Raw genomic sequence first — 17074 nt, 5'->3', positions numbered from 1 at the left:
GTGTGTCCATTTGTCTCTGCATCTCTTGAGAAATAGCCAGGTTTCTTTTCAGAATACTATTCTACCTGGCCCACCTCTCAACACTGTGATTTGAAACTCCCTGTAAACTCTCTGTCCTTATTGGTCAAAGGGCCAGAGAGTGGCAGCAGCTTTCTCCCACCCTCTTTGTTAGGACTTCAGAGCTGAAATACCCTTTTATAAGGGTACGCATTGGAAGCACTGCAGCCTGGATTGCAGAGCTCTGAATTAGTGTAGGACTGCATTTATTTAAAAAAAGGAAGACAAAAATTGGTTTGGAAACAAAAGTCTTCCAGGAACGTACCTTTCTTGGAACATATATTTCTTTACTTTCTGCTGTCGTCACATAAACGGTAAGAAGTTTTTCAGCTTTCAAGAGTTCAAGGTGTTTTATTTCTGCAGTGGTTCATGCTACATTTATTGTTTCCTGTCTTCTTTTTTAAATAAATGCTAGGTTGTGTTTCTTTCTTTTTCCTCTTCTAGTCTAGAGAATAATAAAGAGAAGTTGCAGAAGTTTTATTTGGTTTTGTGTGTTTGTGTCTGCCTGTGTACGTGCTTAGAATTGTATGTATATCTAAGAAACATGCAATTGTATTTCCTTCCTCAAAGTCAGGAAGATCTTGGCTGCAAAACTATGTGCATAAAATGTTTGTTGTAGTAAAAATATAAAACAGACTATCAATTTGCTTTCCAACTTCTGCAACATAAGACAGTCACTTGTCTGGAGCATGGAGACTCTCAGTAGGAAACCTCAAACAATAATACAGTACCACCCAGTTTTCCAAACTGGAATGTAACGGTTCCACTAGAGGTCAACAGTTTCTCCCCAAGGATGGCTTACTGATTTTTTTTGTGAATCTCTGCACTTGTATATTGATGAGTTTCTATATCTAACAGTCATATTATTCAATACTGTTTGTTATAACCAAGATTGCTTATTTATTCCGTATTTAGATAAGAATAGGTATAGATTAATTTTTAAGCATCTATTCAATAAATGTATTGGCAAATATACAGCTCCTTCAACAAGGTTAAATATCATAAATATCATACTTTAAAATTCCAGCAAAAAAAAAAAGTTTTAATTTTTTTTCATGCTGAGCAGGATTTGAGAAGTCTTAGAAATACTGTGCTATAGTGTGGTTTTCTTGTGGAATTATTGTGTTAAAGTGCGAGTTTCTTATGTTGAATGTTTTCACCATGCTGCACCTAGAACTAGGTTGCATTTTCAAAGCCATCAAGTCGATGCTTTTGAACTGGGTCGTGAAGTTGTGAGGCATGAGTTGACCCAGACTGTTTGCTATATGTGATGCGTAGTTTCAGAAAAAGTGGCATCAGCCTAATGCCGTTAAAGTTTTTCCTGTCCCTTTGACAGCCAAGACACTTGTATAGCACTGTGTAAGTGACGCTGCACAATATTAGTGACTATAGTACATCCCTTTTCATGATCTCGCATGTCTGAATTATAAATGGACTCTTACTTGAGCAGTCAGTGGCTTGTTTAACAGCGATGGACAAATGGCCAGCCAGAACCTGACAACTGCTAAACACTTTAACATGCAAGATTAAGACTGTAAGCTGCCAATAGCATGGTTTTCTAGTCCTGGGTTTGAGACCATCAGTCTCCAGTAGCCTACTGTGTGACTCTTCTGCTTCATTCTTTCTAGCTTAGCTCAATGCCTCTATGCATTACTGGGACTGCTAGCCTCTCCTATTGCCCATAGAGTCTCTCTATTCTAAAGTTGAGGCCAGCGTGGAACGTAAGGGCATCCTGGGGGGGGGGGGTGACACTGACTGCTTCTAGCATGGGATATTTTTGTGGTTATGACCTATCACTTGGATTCACCCCTCCCTTACATTCACTTGTAATAGCCAAGCACTACTCCCCTTTATGATCACACTTCTCAGAAGGGAATGCCTACCCTCCCAGTCAGCACCTCAGATATCTGGGCCACCAACTGGCTGAAGGTTACCTGGGCCATAGTTAGGGTTTTATCCTTCTATACCACTGTGCTGGCTGTGAGCAAATTGATTGACTAGAAAGTGCTCCCTTGCTGTCCCTGAAGTACATTTGTGCCTAGTCAGCTTACCAAATAAATTAAAATAAAGAACAGAGTAGGAGTCATTAGACACATGATGGGAAACAGGAATTTTAGTTACAGGAAATTATACCTGTTGTTGGTTATGCACAGATCTTTGTGCAGGAAGAATACTAATACATTAAAGTCTGGACAAGAGTCTGTTTTGTCACACCTCACAATTTCAGCTGTGCCCTATTTTATTTTAATTTTACTTTGCATATACTTGCTCATTGTTTCTTTCCCTTCTACACCAAGTTACTGTGCCACCTTTTTTGCTCTGTTGCAGTTGCTAAAAGGTTTTCTGTAGTGCATACAATTCTGCCATGAAATTTGATTTGTTTTTATGGCATTTTGTTATTTGGAGCAAATTCATTGTTGTGATAATGATTCTTATAGGACTGGATGGTGAGCTGTTTTCATACCTAGGATTTGGCATGATCTGAGAGTATAAAATATATCACACTCTAATCTGCAAAGTACTATGTTTGCTTATTACATCTGATGTTAAGATGTGTAAGCTCCATAAACAGTACTATTTCAGTGCCTCAGAACAAGTTTGTCACTGACGTATATTTTACATTCTTAGTCAAATCTTGTGATTCCTGCTTTAACAAATCTAATTGAACTAAACAACATTGTTTGCAATTGTGAGCAATGACTAAGGCTAATTTTAATTTAGTTCAGTAGTCTCGCACATGGTATACATTAGATATGTTGGAGTGTAGTGGGACAGTATAACTTTTTACTTTTTGATCACTCTAAAAGTGACAATTCCACTGGAGTCACTTCATCAGGGAACCATTTCATGCTGCTTTTAACATTTTTCTGTTTAATAATCTGCCACAAGTAATCACAGCAATATGTGTAACTACTTCTATGGGAATCATACCATAAAGTGAAACATGTCAGTACTGTACCGGACCCATAGTAATGGATAAATAATGAATGTGTATCCATAAAACAGCTGCAAGACCCAGCCTTTCTTACCACTTAATGCCATCTGTTAGTGAAATTTAATGTGCCGTAACTTATAAATGTTTCCATCCAGCCTGGGCCCCACTGTAAAGGAAAGTATATCCCAAGGGTATTAAAATCTGGATAATTGTGTGTGTTTTGGGGGGGGGGGGTTCCTCTCAACTGTACAGATTTTTACAGACTGTCCAGATTTTTGCCTCATATTTTTGGTCTATTCCTCATAAAATTTGTAATTTTTCTGAATGTTTGTGGCAAATCATTGAGGACTGAATTCACTAAATAATGACAGTCATTTGAGTTTCAGACTGCGTTATGCTTCAGAAAATGTATGGTATCACAACACCTTCTATTCTAGCAATTTTCTAAGTTCATAAGAGCAATATTTAAAATGTATCCCTATTTTGGGGCATTGTCCCCCCATTATTTTTGTATTTGTCCAGATTTTTTATGCTAAGAGGCTGAGAGTTATGGCAGTGGACTCTAGTAAGCAGCATTCATCCTTCAGATGTTGTAAACAATGCAACCATTTTTTCTCAACTTATTTTGTGATACACAGTAATTCAAATGACACCACTATCATGTTATAATAGTTTGCATTGGAACACATGCCTCTTCTGAGACCAAGGACATGTGTTGGGACATGTGTCTGTGTTTAGTGAAAGTGTGGCTACCACGTGCAGAAGATGTTGCCAAATTGTTTTAACTGTTTTGACTGCTATTTGCTGATCAAATTGACAGCCCTTCCGAATTGTCACATCAAACAAGCTGCCAGTATAAAATAATGTTAAGGACCCTGACTTACACTTTATGTTAACATACTCCTCCATGTGGTGCACTGTGGTACTACACCTGCAAATGGACCCCCCCCCCCCCCCCACACACACACACACACACACACACCATCACCACCACCACCACAGTCAAGTAATATCTAACAGTACAACTGTAGGATGCTGGTTTTGTCATCTCATGCTGAATCCCTCCACAAGCAAATAACAAGCCTTAAAATAACCAACACTGTTATAGGAGTGCAGTAATAGTTTTAATACTGTTATTTCTACTTTAAGCAGAGAGCCAAAAGCATTCCTGTTTTGTACATTGGGAAAAGGGCTGAAAGTGAGAAACTGTATGAAAGACTAGAGTGTATTATGGCTTCCTTGCATGTGCTATGCAGTTCTAGTTTTTTTTTCATAAACTGTACCACAAGATCAAGTTTTTAACAGAATTATGAAGTGTTTTGAAGAGTTTTCAAACATTTCAGAATAAAGTATTTAAAGCATACACTGTAATCAGAACTGTTATTATATTTTTTTGGTTTGACTGGCTGTATCACAATACCAGGCTCACTGTTTTGGCAAACTGCTATGTGCATCTGCTAACAATTTTTGCTAAGACTAGTTTCTGTTTATTTAATGAGGTGATAGCAGACTGTGTAATACTGACCTATGGCCTTGTGACTCCCATGAGTTATAAATAACCATTCTGGGAACATACTCAGAGCCTGGGGTAGTGTTTGTTTAGTCATTTGATGTATCATACTATCTTAACAAATAAAACTGCTATCCAGCTTTTATTTCCAGTTATAAAACATCAACAAATCTACATAGCTGGTATCCTTTGTCAGATATACTTTTTTCAGTCTATATTCAAGCAGCAAACTAAGAACCTCTTCTTCTCCCTACAAGAAAAATCCAGTCCATTCTGTAATACTGCATATGAGGCTTTCTTTTAATTTTTTTCAGTAAAACTGAGGTTGGTTTCCAGTTATTATTGTAGTTGCAACCATGACAATATGCCCATTCAGTGTTGCTTAATTCACACATCATTACATTTTTTTTAGAAAAGTTCATAGTAGAGTGGTCTGTTTATTTTTATTTGTTGTTACATTTGTCCTGCATCTATTTATTAAAAGGTTTAGAACAGTTCCCGCATGTATTACGACATTTTAAGCTGTAGTATCACTGACAAATCTTAGGAAAGTATATGGTAAGCACAGCAGTATGTTTCATTGATTTAAAGAAATAACGAAAAAAAACATGCTGGAAGTAGGGAAGAAAGAAGAACGGGCATGCAATAGTTTCTGTTCAAGGGGTGTGACAGCATTTGTTTTCTGTGGGTGGTGCTTCCTGCAATGAGACACAACACAGACAGCAGCAGCTCCATATTAGCAGTACTGAATGGAAGCTGAATTGTACCACTTCTTTGTTGAATTTATTTATGTGATCTCGGAGTAGATAAATGCCACCAAGTCTGCTGGGACTTCCTTGTTTTTTTTCTGAAGATGAGCTCCGTAGAGCTCACTGCATTGACTGACACCTAACAAAGTGCCACTCCAACAAACCAGTTACTAGCAAGCATCCAGTAGTATTTTAACAAAATGATCAGGATGCTGCACAAATCTTACATAACATTTAGCCCCCCCCCCCCCCCCACACACACACACCCCTTCCATATATTTATATGGACCTGACAACTCTTAAGATTGTAAAATCTATTGGAACAGGAAATTGCTCTTTCTGCCTTGAGTTTCAACAGTCTTATATAGGTGAGGGTGCAATTTGGGACTTAGCCTTCAACAGTTTGCAAAGGCTCCCTAATGAAATGTCGGCACTTGAAATGTCACATACCGAAAATCTGAAAAAAGACCAAAACTACAAGACAGGAGCAAATCTCTAACATTGCTCTTCTCTTTTTTAAACTTCATGCAGCTCCCCTGATGTGTGTGTGTGGGGGGCAAGTCCCCCCACGCATATATATATATATATATATATATATATATATATATATATATATATATATAAATTCTGAGATCCCTATACCTCAGAGAAAAGGAAATATTCTGTCAAATGGCCATCTCAGACTTAGTATATGTAAGTATGTAAGTCTGTTTTTTGGCCATTCAGTTTCCATGTTTTGGGGCTTACTATAGCAGGTCCTGACAGTTCAAATGGTTACCTGTAGGCAACACAGTGCATATGTCAGTCTGTGATGGGAGATATTCTCTGTGCATTAAATTAACTTTTGCTGCATAGTGAGAAATACAAATATTGCTTGTGGTAGTCAATGAGGTGAGCGTTGGTGAACTGAACTTTAATAAGGTCAATAAGAAGTGTTTGTATGACATAGTTACTGGAGGATACCATCTCCCTTTATTTTATTATTGGCACTGACACTGAGTGGAATAACACACTAACTCTCTTTATTGTCTTTCTTGATTTTATTCCAGTGATGAAATGTTGCCAGCTCTCGATACCTTTCAACCTCTTAGAGCAAGAAATCTGGACACAGCCATAAATAATGGTGGACAAAGGGCCAGTAATAGGGGCAATTTTTAAATATTACAAACTTAGACAATTGCTAGAATAGCAGGTTTTGAATTAACATGATTTTTTCTAAAGGTTATGAAGTCTGAAACTCTAACATCTGCCATTATTTTCTGACTTCAATCCTTTATTATTTGCCAGAAAACCACAATTTTAAGAGAAACAGAGCAAAAATATGAGACAAAAATCTGGACGTACTGCAAAAATCTAGGCAGGTGAGAGATATGGAGCCCTGTTATAGTCTTATTGTTTGTACCACTGAATAACTAAATGACATCAAGTCATACCTCTTAAATGTACATAACTTCGCAGAATGTCCACATTTTTGCCTTATATTTTTCATCCGTTTTTCATAAAATTGTGTTTTTTCTGTCAAATTAGTGGCAAATCATTAAAGATTGAAGTTAGAAAATAATGACAGACATTTCAGTTTCAGACTTCATGCCATTCAGAAAATTCATGCTAATTCAAAACCTATTATTCTATCAACTTTCTGAGTTTGTAAGAGCAATATTTAAAAATTGTTCCTATTTTTGGGCCTTTGTCCCACTTTTATTTATGGCTTTGTCCAGATTTCTTACTCTAAGAGGTTGAGATGTATGTATCAAGTTGATTTATTGCCTTTATTTATAGTGCATCTGAATGAGTAAATGGTACTAATTCTTTGGCACTGCCAAGTGACAAAATAATGTTATCTTTGTTATTGTTCATACTCTTGAGAGAATACATGATGCTAAATCTGCTTTTTGACTGTGTTGTTTATGTCACTAAAAGCTTCATGAAAGAGCGATGAAAAGTCATTTCCTCAAAAACTGATTTGACTCACTTTTTGGGTCGGCAAAATTTCTGTAGAAATCAAAACTCCTATCCACCCAAAGTGAGGGCTTTACCATTGTAGGCCTGATCTTAACTTAATCAAGATTTTTGTATTGTGCATAAAAGGCAAACCCCAACTACAGTGTTCTCATCTGATGAAATTGCGTATAACCAAGAGCCATTACTTGTGCACATGGCTGTCATTCATCAAGTTGTAAGTTAATATTATCCTTTCACTTCCATGATTTATCTGGTAAGATAACTCAATGATAAGTTGACTAACTAGGCAGTTGCTTGAAAGTATTCAAAATAAAGATGGTAACAAGAGTTTGTATCACTTAGTCACATAGTAGAACCAATGATTAAGACAATAAAATCATTTGTACAATTTAGTAAATCTGTGCCACCAAAATAAAAGTAATAAACAGAGGTAGTACTGCTTAATCACTTAGACATGGTATCCTATGAGTCGCATCACTAAGTCATGGTATCCCACCAGTTACATCATTTGGTCATGGTATCATACTGGTTGCATCACTTAGCCATTGTATCAAACAACTCCCCTCACTTAATCACTGTATCCTTCCAGTTTCATCACTTAGTCATGGTATCTTACCAGTTAAATCACTTAGTCATGGTGCCCTACCAATTACATCATTTAGTCATGGTATTCTACCAATTACATTGCTTAGTCATGGCATCCTACCAATTACATTGCTTACTCATGGCATCCCACCAATTACATCACTTAGTCATGTTATCCTTCCAGTTTCATCATTTAGTCATGTCATTCTACCACCTACCATTTGTATCACTTAGTCATGGCATCACTCGTTACATCACTCAGTCATGGTATCATGCTGGTTACATGACTTAGTCATGGCTTCATTCCATTTACATCACTTAGTCATGATATCCTGCCCATTACATCACTTGGTTCTGTTGTCGTGTATCTTTCATCACTTAGTCATGGTATCTTACCAGTTACATCACATAATTGTGTTATCCTACCAGTTACATTACTTGGTCAAGGCATCCTTTCAGTTACATCACTTAGACATGGTATCCTTCCAGTTACATCACTTAGTTGTGGTATACTTATAGTTGCATGATGACCAAATGCTTGCATTTGATCAAAACACAGCTTTATTGATCAGGTTTTGCCTCTTTCCACAAGGTACAGATTCATACTTTATTTCCAGGAAGCATGTTTCCCCCACAAAAACACAACACCAAATTTGAAGTGCTCGTGCTGCTTTCAGTTGAGGAAGTGGCTTTCACCAACCTGACATGGGAGTCTATTGATGGTACAGCTGTCTAGCTATATTGTAGCAGCTCTGTTTCTTACCTTAATGTTGGTACTATATTGAGCATCAAAATGGCACCACTTCTGTTTACTCTCATATGTTTGCCATGCCTAAATGATTTATTGGCATTGACTGATTTAATTTTTCTGTTGTTATAGAATGGAGGGGCTGTACCTGTTGTCTTTATTTTTTTGGCACCACTAAGTGACCAGCCTTGTTTACTGCCTAACTAGACTGCACCATTCCTGTTTATTGTCCTTAATTTAGGCACCAGTTCATGGTTAAATAGATTTGGCACTGCTTTTCACTTTTACGGTTGGCATCACTGAGTGACTAAGTGTTTGCACTTCTATGTACTGCTGTTAGTTTTGGTAACACTGAGTAATTGAATGGTATTACCTCTGTTTATTGTTTTTTGTTTATGCTTCTGCAGAGGGGCTAAATTAATTTTTCAGAGAAGTGGTAGAAAATAAGTTATGTAGGTGAATTCAAATTATCTAGCAGTATACAGCACAGAGTGAATTCAAATTATCTAGCAGTATACATCACAGATAGTTAAGACTTAATATCTGCATTCTGGAGTCGTGGCTTTGTTTCTCACTCTCAATTTGCATACAATGTAAATGAGTGTTCCACTTAACTGGGGAGAACCTTCATCACCTCTGAAAAGAAGCATTTAATGCTAGTGAGCTTACTTGAATAGCTAATGAATCAAACAAACACATATATAATAATCAAACAGCTAAACACATAGTTTGAAGTATTGCGGCTGTTATTCTGAGTAAAAAAGGTAAGTTTTTGAAACCATGCACCTCAGGAGCAGGAATACAACTGAATACCCATGTAATGTGAGGTAAGCTGAAGACGTTAGAAAACAGTCTTGAAAGTAATCATGTCTCATAGACAAAAGGCAGAAAGACAATATGCTAAAGCTGTGAGGACAGGAGGTAGGATGTTGTGGAACCCAAGAAAAGGTAGCTGAAACAGAATGGTGGGAACAGGGACACCAATCTATAGTTCACCATTGCAGTCCAGTTTTGGATACAGTCCAGTTCAAGAAGTGATATTCCTGATACTTATATAGTAGAGAAACAGATTGAAAGAGGCAGCAAACACTGACATAGCTAAACTAGAGTAACACATTATTTGCTGATATGCATTTTATCACCACCGCATATGTCAGCATATTGTAAGCAAGCATCTGACAGGTCAGCTGCCTCTGTTCTTTCTCTGCAGATAGCATGAACAGAATGGGTATTATATGCAGTAGGTAACAGCTGTGACTAGAGTACCTCTTTTAGTCAGCATTTGTGTTTTTTTCCTTTAGTTATTCAGGTTTCAGAAAGCTTTTCAACAGCAATCTGTTCAAAGAGGATCAAAAAATGATACAGATGTAGGAATAAAATTCCATCTTCTAATGTATTTTTCAAAGTACATCAGTTTCTCCACATGGTCTTTACATGTTCATACAACTTCCATGTAATTTCTTGTGTGCTATCATACATTAAACTATTTTCTGCAAGACAAGTTACTGTTTTGTTATTTTCATGGATTTTCATAAAATCAGGTATATATGAAGGAATTAGGAGACAGGAAGGAAAAAGGAACATCCACAAAACATTAGAACATCAACAGCAGGCAGGTCAGTAACTTTTAGAATTGACATCCGGGGTAAGACTATGGCTTATGGCACAGACTGGTTTAACACTGTCACATTGGGTAGTATTTTTTCACATAAAAGGCAGCAGATATACAAAGCATTGAGGAAGATAAACGTACATAATATAAGCATATAGAAATTTAAGGAGTAAGGTTAAGCCACAGGTCAAACATGATCTGTAGATTTTTGCATAGCAATGCATTTGACACAGACTGAATTATCCAGGAATTCTATGCTTCTGTAAATTCATTATTCATGACCTGCATTCCTTCTGCTATTTATGTAGGACACTCTGCTGCACATATCAAAAGACTCAACCTGAAACAAACCATAATTTTTTGAGTGTGAGTGCTTTATAGACACTGATATCTAATGTCACTAATCCTTTTTCCAATACCTAGTTGCACACAGGGCATCTAGTTTGTAGTGACAAGCACTGCCCCAGAGCTGCAAACCAGATACTCCTGATATTACTACCATGGATATGAAATTTCCCACTATCTCCATTACCAGCTTGGTGGATAGGGACATACTGTGGCAATGTAGAAATTGTCTTGTGTTTGCTGACAACTAGTTAATTCTCAAACAAACTGATAAGGTATGTGAGAGATGCATTTACACAATGTCACCAGAGGCAAAACTCTCACATAAAAGCACTCCTATTGTTAATCAGGTTGTCAGTAGTACACACATTGCACTCATCACACACACAGCACAAAGCAGACACGTAGACCCACATATGTTGAGGCACTTAAATGTAACTTTTCTAAACCAGAAAGACCTCCTAGATGAAGTACACATAAAAAAGTACCCTCAGCAGTCCAGAATGCATTGTTTCAAAACAACACTTACCTCAACATATGTCCACATCTCATGGAGCTTTTACTTCTTAGACCATAAGACAAGCCACCACACAATCAAATACTCTGGTCAATGGAGACTCCATTGTGAGACACACTGGTGTCCCTCTCACCAGGCTGAGTAAGGAGAAACTTATGGTCAGTTGCTTATCTGGATCGGTCACATTGCAGACACACTCATGTCATTGGACCACAAGCACTAATATGACTCAGTCATAGTTCATGTAAATGTAAATGACCTGAGACATACCTCCTTAGACTATATGAAGAGAGACGTCATGGAGATCTCAGAATATGTGTCCTAATATGAACAGCATTTTATGTTCTCCAAGGATGATGCTACAATACGAACAGAAGATGACTAACTTTAATATTTGACTTAATTTCTGGTGCCATTCTAACTGGGTACAATTGTGATGATGTGAGGTATTGCCAGCTATGCCAGTAGAAGCAGAGCAGTTGATGCGTAACATTTGCCAGCATAGATACCTGTAGTTTTGTAAAAAAATATGTCATTTGTATATCAAATTGATTTGTACTGATGTTTATGCTGAAAATTTATTTGTAAAAAGCTGCTTGTGTTAAAAATGTACCAACAGTGAGTCCTGCTGGATAGAGAAAGAAATACACCTGTATGTCAGACTGTATTATAAGTATTGAAATCAATATTGTAACAGAGGATACTGGAAGAAAAGAGGTTAAGTTCAGCTCCAGCTAACTTTTAGAAAAATATGCTGAAATTAAATTACTTAATGTATGCCAGAAAGATTGTATCTCACAGGTCTCAATGCAACCAGAGACAAAAAAGTCTCTACTAGGAAGCCTTCTGTATTGTCCTTGTGGGGTGAACTAATTGCTACTTTGGCAGGGTGGAAGTTTGAAATTGTTTTATGACCTCCAGAAGCTGCAGCAGATCTTAGCAAAGTGCTAGGTGTAAGGTAATGCATCTGTGCTAGATCCTGGCAGCCTGTAGTAAAGGGGATAGTATGGGAATCAAAATCAGTGACCAGATGTGTGTGATATCATTCTGTAATCCAGCACAAAAATGATGTTTTAAGACTAGATGAGACTGAAGTCTCAGAGCAGTCTGTTTTTGGAATCTGACACAGAAGGATCACTCACCTACTTTATCTTGCCTTGCTTTAGTAAGTAACCAGGGAATAGTAAGTCTTTAGATCAGTCAGGAAAATATAATGAGACTAGTTAAATACTGTTCTTCTGTGTCTGTGTGAATCTATTCATTGGTGTTATTTTTAATATTTCCTGTGATAGAAACTCTGATGTTTATTGTAAATAGATATTCAGTACTTTCATGTTCTTTTATTTATTATTAAATATATTTAAACTTTTCATTGTGGCTGGTCCTTTAGAGACTAGTTTAACCTTTGAGAGTACTTATATTTATTTGGTGACACTATGGCTGCTCCTGAAAGCCTTGCGGTTTGGTCAACATTACCATTTATATTAGTATTAATTTCACTCAGTATAATTGGGTACTTGTAAGATCCTTAGAGTAGCTGGCTTTGGAGTGTCTGGTGGCAGTAACTACCTTTATTGCCTGGGCAAAGGCTAGCAGAGTGAGTAAATCTGTGCCAACCTTTCCCAGGTGTGTGTGTGTGTGTGTGTGTGTGTGTGTGTGTGTGTGTGTGTGTGTGTGTGTGTGTGTGTGTATGTACATGTGCAAATCAAATCTCATAGAGTGTATGTGTCAGCTGCTTGGGGCAGAGACACAGAGTACTGGTTTCACAGAGAGAGTGGTGGAGGACTTAGCATGGACACTCTGCTGAGGACTCAACTCTATAGCTGTGCCAGTGGGGAGTCTTACTGGGAGTCTGGAGAGAAAGAGAGGGAAACCCAGACCCCAGACTGAGTGTGTTCTCTGTGTGCTCTTAAGCGAACTTATGCTTGATGCAGAGTGCTGCATCTGGAAATATTATGTGTATCTATTTTTGTTCCAAGTGAAAGTCTCTCACTAGTGTGGGTGCTGCAAAGAGCAGTACTGGCTGACATCAAAGATTGAAACAATACTAATTTCATGAACTTTAATCATACTTTGACTTAGGAATGGGGTCCATTCCTGTAATGGTATTAGAAACTCAAAAGACTTGGAGAAATTAAAGAGTGTCAGTGGTAAGGATTCAGGTTCCTTAATTACTGGCCCAGAGGAGGGGACATCACAACAGTATTTTTCAACATGGAAGGAGATGAACTATAGACCATGCTGCTTTGCTAGGAATGGTCTACAGCTCTGCCATCTAGGCTGTTGCTGGAGGTGTTTCGATTTGCATCAAAAATAAATATATGTCAAGGCTAGTCAAACAGAATGATGCACTTGAGCTTTCCCACATTCAAGTCACTATAGGCAAAATCCCATACCACTTCCTTGCAAGCTACAGCTCCCTCTTTATGACCCAGGACCCATAACATGTATATAAGTTTACTGGAACCATTCACCATCTAACCCAGTGGCATAGTCATGGGTGACTTTAATTACCCCATTATTAACTGGGAATCGTATATGACACCAAATGTAGAGTCACAGAGATTCCTGTTGTTTTTTTGTAAAATGGACCAGATCGTCAATACATTGACAGGGGAGCAAACATACTGGATCCAGGCCTCACTAATGTTGGAGAACTCTGTATACCCCCCTAGTGTAATATCTTCTAATAAGGCCATACCACAAAATGGTCTCCTTTGAAGTAAAAATAAAGCCCAGATATTAAGTGATAACCTGGCAAAACTTCAAGCCCTCACAAATCTGAGAGCACTGCTGCCTATGCAGAACTGTTCACAGAAACCCTACACAAGCATGTTAATAGCTGTATAGAGGCACCAGGAAGAAGTACAGAATTAACTCAAAAACCAAGCCATCCTGGTGGAATCACAACACCAATAGTCTGTATAACAGAAGATAGAAAATCATGGCAAAAATTAGGAGGTGCACTGCCCAGCAGGATACAGGCACTCACATAAAACTAAAGAAACAACTCCAAGGACAAATAAAGTCTACCAAAGCCAAATTTGAGGTAAATTTGTTTTCCCAGGCCATGGACAACCACAAGGCATTCTTTAGCTATGTTCACAACCTCAAAGGCAATACATACAGTAACTGTGTCCAGAGCTCATTGTTAATGGAGCCACCAATACTGAGACAGAAGATATAGCAAACCTACTGGCAGACAAATTCAGCTCTAACTTTACCTCACCCCCCCCAACTTTCCCACAGAAAATGCTATGAAATATAACTCCACCTACTATCATAAGGGAACAGGTCCTCCATGCTCTTAGGTTCATAGGTTCATAGGTTTATACTAGGCTATCTGCCCTAAGGCATTTATAAGCCTAGCCCAAATTTTTGTGGCTTACGCCACCCCTTATATGAAAAAATACTGTGCCCATTAGTTTGTTGTGCCTCTGTCCAGCAGTGACACAGATATGATTCCCGGGGTAAACCTACGATCTCCCATCCACAGGTCTAGATTTCTCTTGAACAGAGTCAGCGAGGTGCTCTGCCTCACATGGACCGGGATTTTATTCCACAGCATAGGGAGTCTCTGAGTGATAAATCTATCCCTCCAGCACGTCCTATTTATATCCGTGCTAAGGTTTAAGTCGCTTGCTCTAGTGGTTTTGGTGGATTTGGATTTTTGAGGTGGAGCATGTCCATTAATTCGGGTTGGACATGGCCTTGTATGTCAGGCACATGTCACCTCTGAGCAGATGGTATGCGACTGAATAGAGCTGGAGTTTCTTCAATCTGGCAGCATATGACAGATTTTGGAGTCCCTTTATCCTTTTGGTGAGGAACTTTTGGGGTCTCTCCAATTGCTGCAGATGTCGGGTGAGATACATCCCGAATGGGGCATTGTACTCGATCATTGGTCTGATAAGTGAAGAGTACAGGGGAACAATGACCTCACTAGATCTGGATGTGAATCCCTTCATGATCAGGTGGGCAATGTAGAAGGTCTTTCTAACCACTTTAGCAATGTGAGTGTCAAAAGAAAGGCCACTGTCAACCTGGGTCCCCAGGTCCCTGATAACCTCTTCTGTGCTTAGTGGATTGCCACCTATATGGTAGCTTGGGGTTACCTTGTTTTTCCCGAAGGGTATGACTATACATTTTTTGGCATTTAATTTCAGGCCATGGCTCTGGCACCAGCTATCTGTTTCCGTGAGTCCCTTCTGAAGGATATCCGTGTCCGATGCACTTTCCACTATGGCCCAGTTTGCAGTCATCTGCAAACTTTGTCAGCCAAAGTCCTCCCATGTTGGCCTGTACTTCTGAGAAGTAGATGCCAAACAATAGGGGGCCAAGGACCGAGCCCTGTGGGACACCACTTGTTACCGGCTTGGAGTCTGACACAGCGCCAGCAACTCTAACCCTGTGGGTTCTGTCCTTAAGCCAGTTTGCAACCCATCTTGTGACATATGGGTTTACATTTAAGCTGGTAAGTTTTTCTACAATACCCGAGTGGGGTATTGTGTCGAAAGCCTTTGCAAAGTCAAGGTAGGCTGTATGGACTGCCTTTCCTCATCAATGGCCTTGGTGACTGTTTCAAGAAGTCGACCAAGTACAAAAGGCATGATCTTCCCTTGACAAAGCCAAACTGGGTCCGGTCCAATGTCTGCAAGTCTCTGACATCTTTGTTTATGAGCTCCATTATGATCCTCTCCATAGCTTTGCAGACTAGACTTGTTAAGCTTATGGGGTGGTAATTACCAGGGTCCGTAGAGGCGCCGCCTTTGTGGAGTGGGACCACAGTTGCCGTACGCCACTCCTTGGGCACGTATCCTGTGATAAGGCTGAGATTAAACAGCTGCCTTATGTGCGGGTTTAATTCCTCATTTAGCTCATGTAGCACACAGCCGGGGACACCATCCAGTCCCATTGATGCTGTGTTTTTAGCTTTAGAGAGAGCAGCTTTCACCTGCGCATTTGAGATGTCTGGGAGGCTACACTCGGCTGGGATAGTTATCTCTCCTTTAGGGGAGGGGGGTGAAGTTTGCACTGAACCTGTCTGCCAGTATGTTGGCAATGTCTGTGGGTTCAGTGATTTTTGTATCATGTTGGACTAATTCTGAGCATATCTGGGAGTTTCCACCCAGGTTCCTAACATAGCTGAAAAAGGCCTTATGATTGTCCTTTGAATCCATGGCAATTTTTCTCTCAAAATTGGCCTTAGTTGATTTTATGAGTGCTCGTATTTTTTACTAATAATGATCAGGGGTGACTTCCCTTTTATGGATTTTGTTCTATCATGTAATAGCTTTCTCCTCTTATTGTAAAGTTTGTTAAAGGCTGGGGTCCACCAGACTGGACGTTTGCCCTTTGTGGAAAGAGTCTTGGTTTTATTTGGGATTGCCTGATCCATGCAGTCCTGGAGGTGTTCATAGAAGGCATTTGTAAGGGCTTCCGCAGCTTGGGTTGTGGTTTCCTCTGGCTCAGGGGCCTTGAAGGATACCACACCAGTCTTGAGTAGTGTGAAGTTTGCTTTAGAGAAGTTCTTCACTATGGTCTTTTTTGTTTGGGGTGGGGGCGGGATGTGGATTTCCAGTGAGATTAGTTTCTGATCAGATCTCTCTCTCTAAGACCAAGAACACTGCATCGAAGGGCACAGATAATATCCCAGGATGCCTACTAAATAGAATGAAACATGACCTATCAGGTCCTGATACTAAGTGATGTTTTAGTAAATCATATCTGAAATGCATTGCACAGACAGCTGATAAAGTTATGGCTCGAGTCCTGTTTCTTTCATTAACAAGTGTTGTAAACTGTTAATAATCCATATCAACATTGTCAGAAGTAATACACTTTATAGCTATGGCATCAGAACTATAAAGTATATCTTTATTTGTATTGTGATGAACATTTTGAATATTTGTTTTCTAAACAACTAAGACAATATAAGCTATATAGTACAAAACTAGCTGACATATTATAGGCAAGTAACATCTTGTATATTTAAACTCTTGAGAGTATTTAATACTGTGTTATACTTCCAGAAATGTGCTACATTTTCCGTCA

The 17074-nt window shown here is 38.8% G+C and overlaps 1 protein-coding gene across 1 annotated transcript in view; it reads left to right on the top strand.

Annotated features, from left to right (window-relative positions):
• The first annotated feature begins 204 nt into the window (after positions 1–204).
• The window catches only part of CDC42EP1 (CDC42 effector protein 1), a 496308-nt gene continuing 479438 nt past the window's right edge, over positions 205–17074 (top strand). Inside the window, exon 1 of the mRNA XM_044067373.1 lies at positions 205–371. The gene's annotated coding sequence lies outside the window, so the exon portion shown is untranslated. The remainder of the gene's footprint in view (positions 372–17074) is intronic.

The sequence above is a fragment of the Protopterus annectens genome, chromosome 1.part0 (genome assembly GCF_019279795.1).
Source record: "Protopterus annectens isolate FY-2018-M chromosome 1.part0, PAN1.0, whole genome shotgun sequence".
Lineage (NCBI taxonomy): Eukaryota > Metazoa > Chordata > Ceratodontiformes > Protopteridae > Protopterus > Protopterus annectens.
The sequence above is the reverse complement of the archived record's forward strand: the minus strand, read 5'-3'. Positions and strand labels throughout refer to the sequence as shown.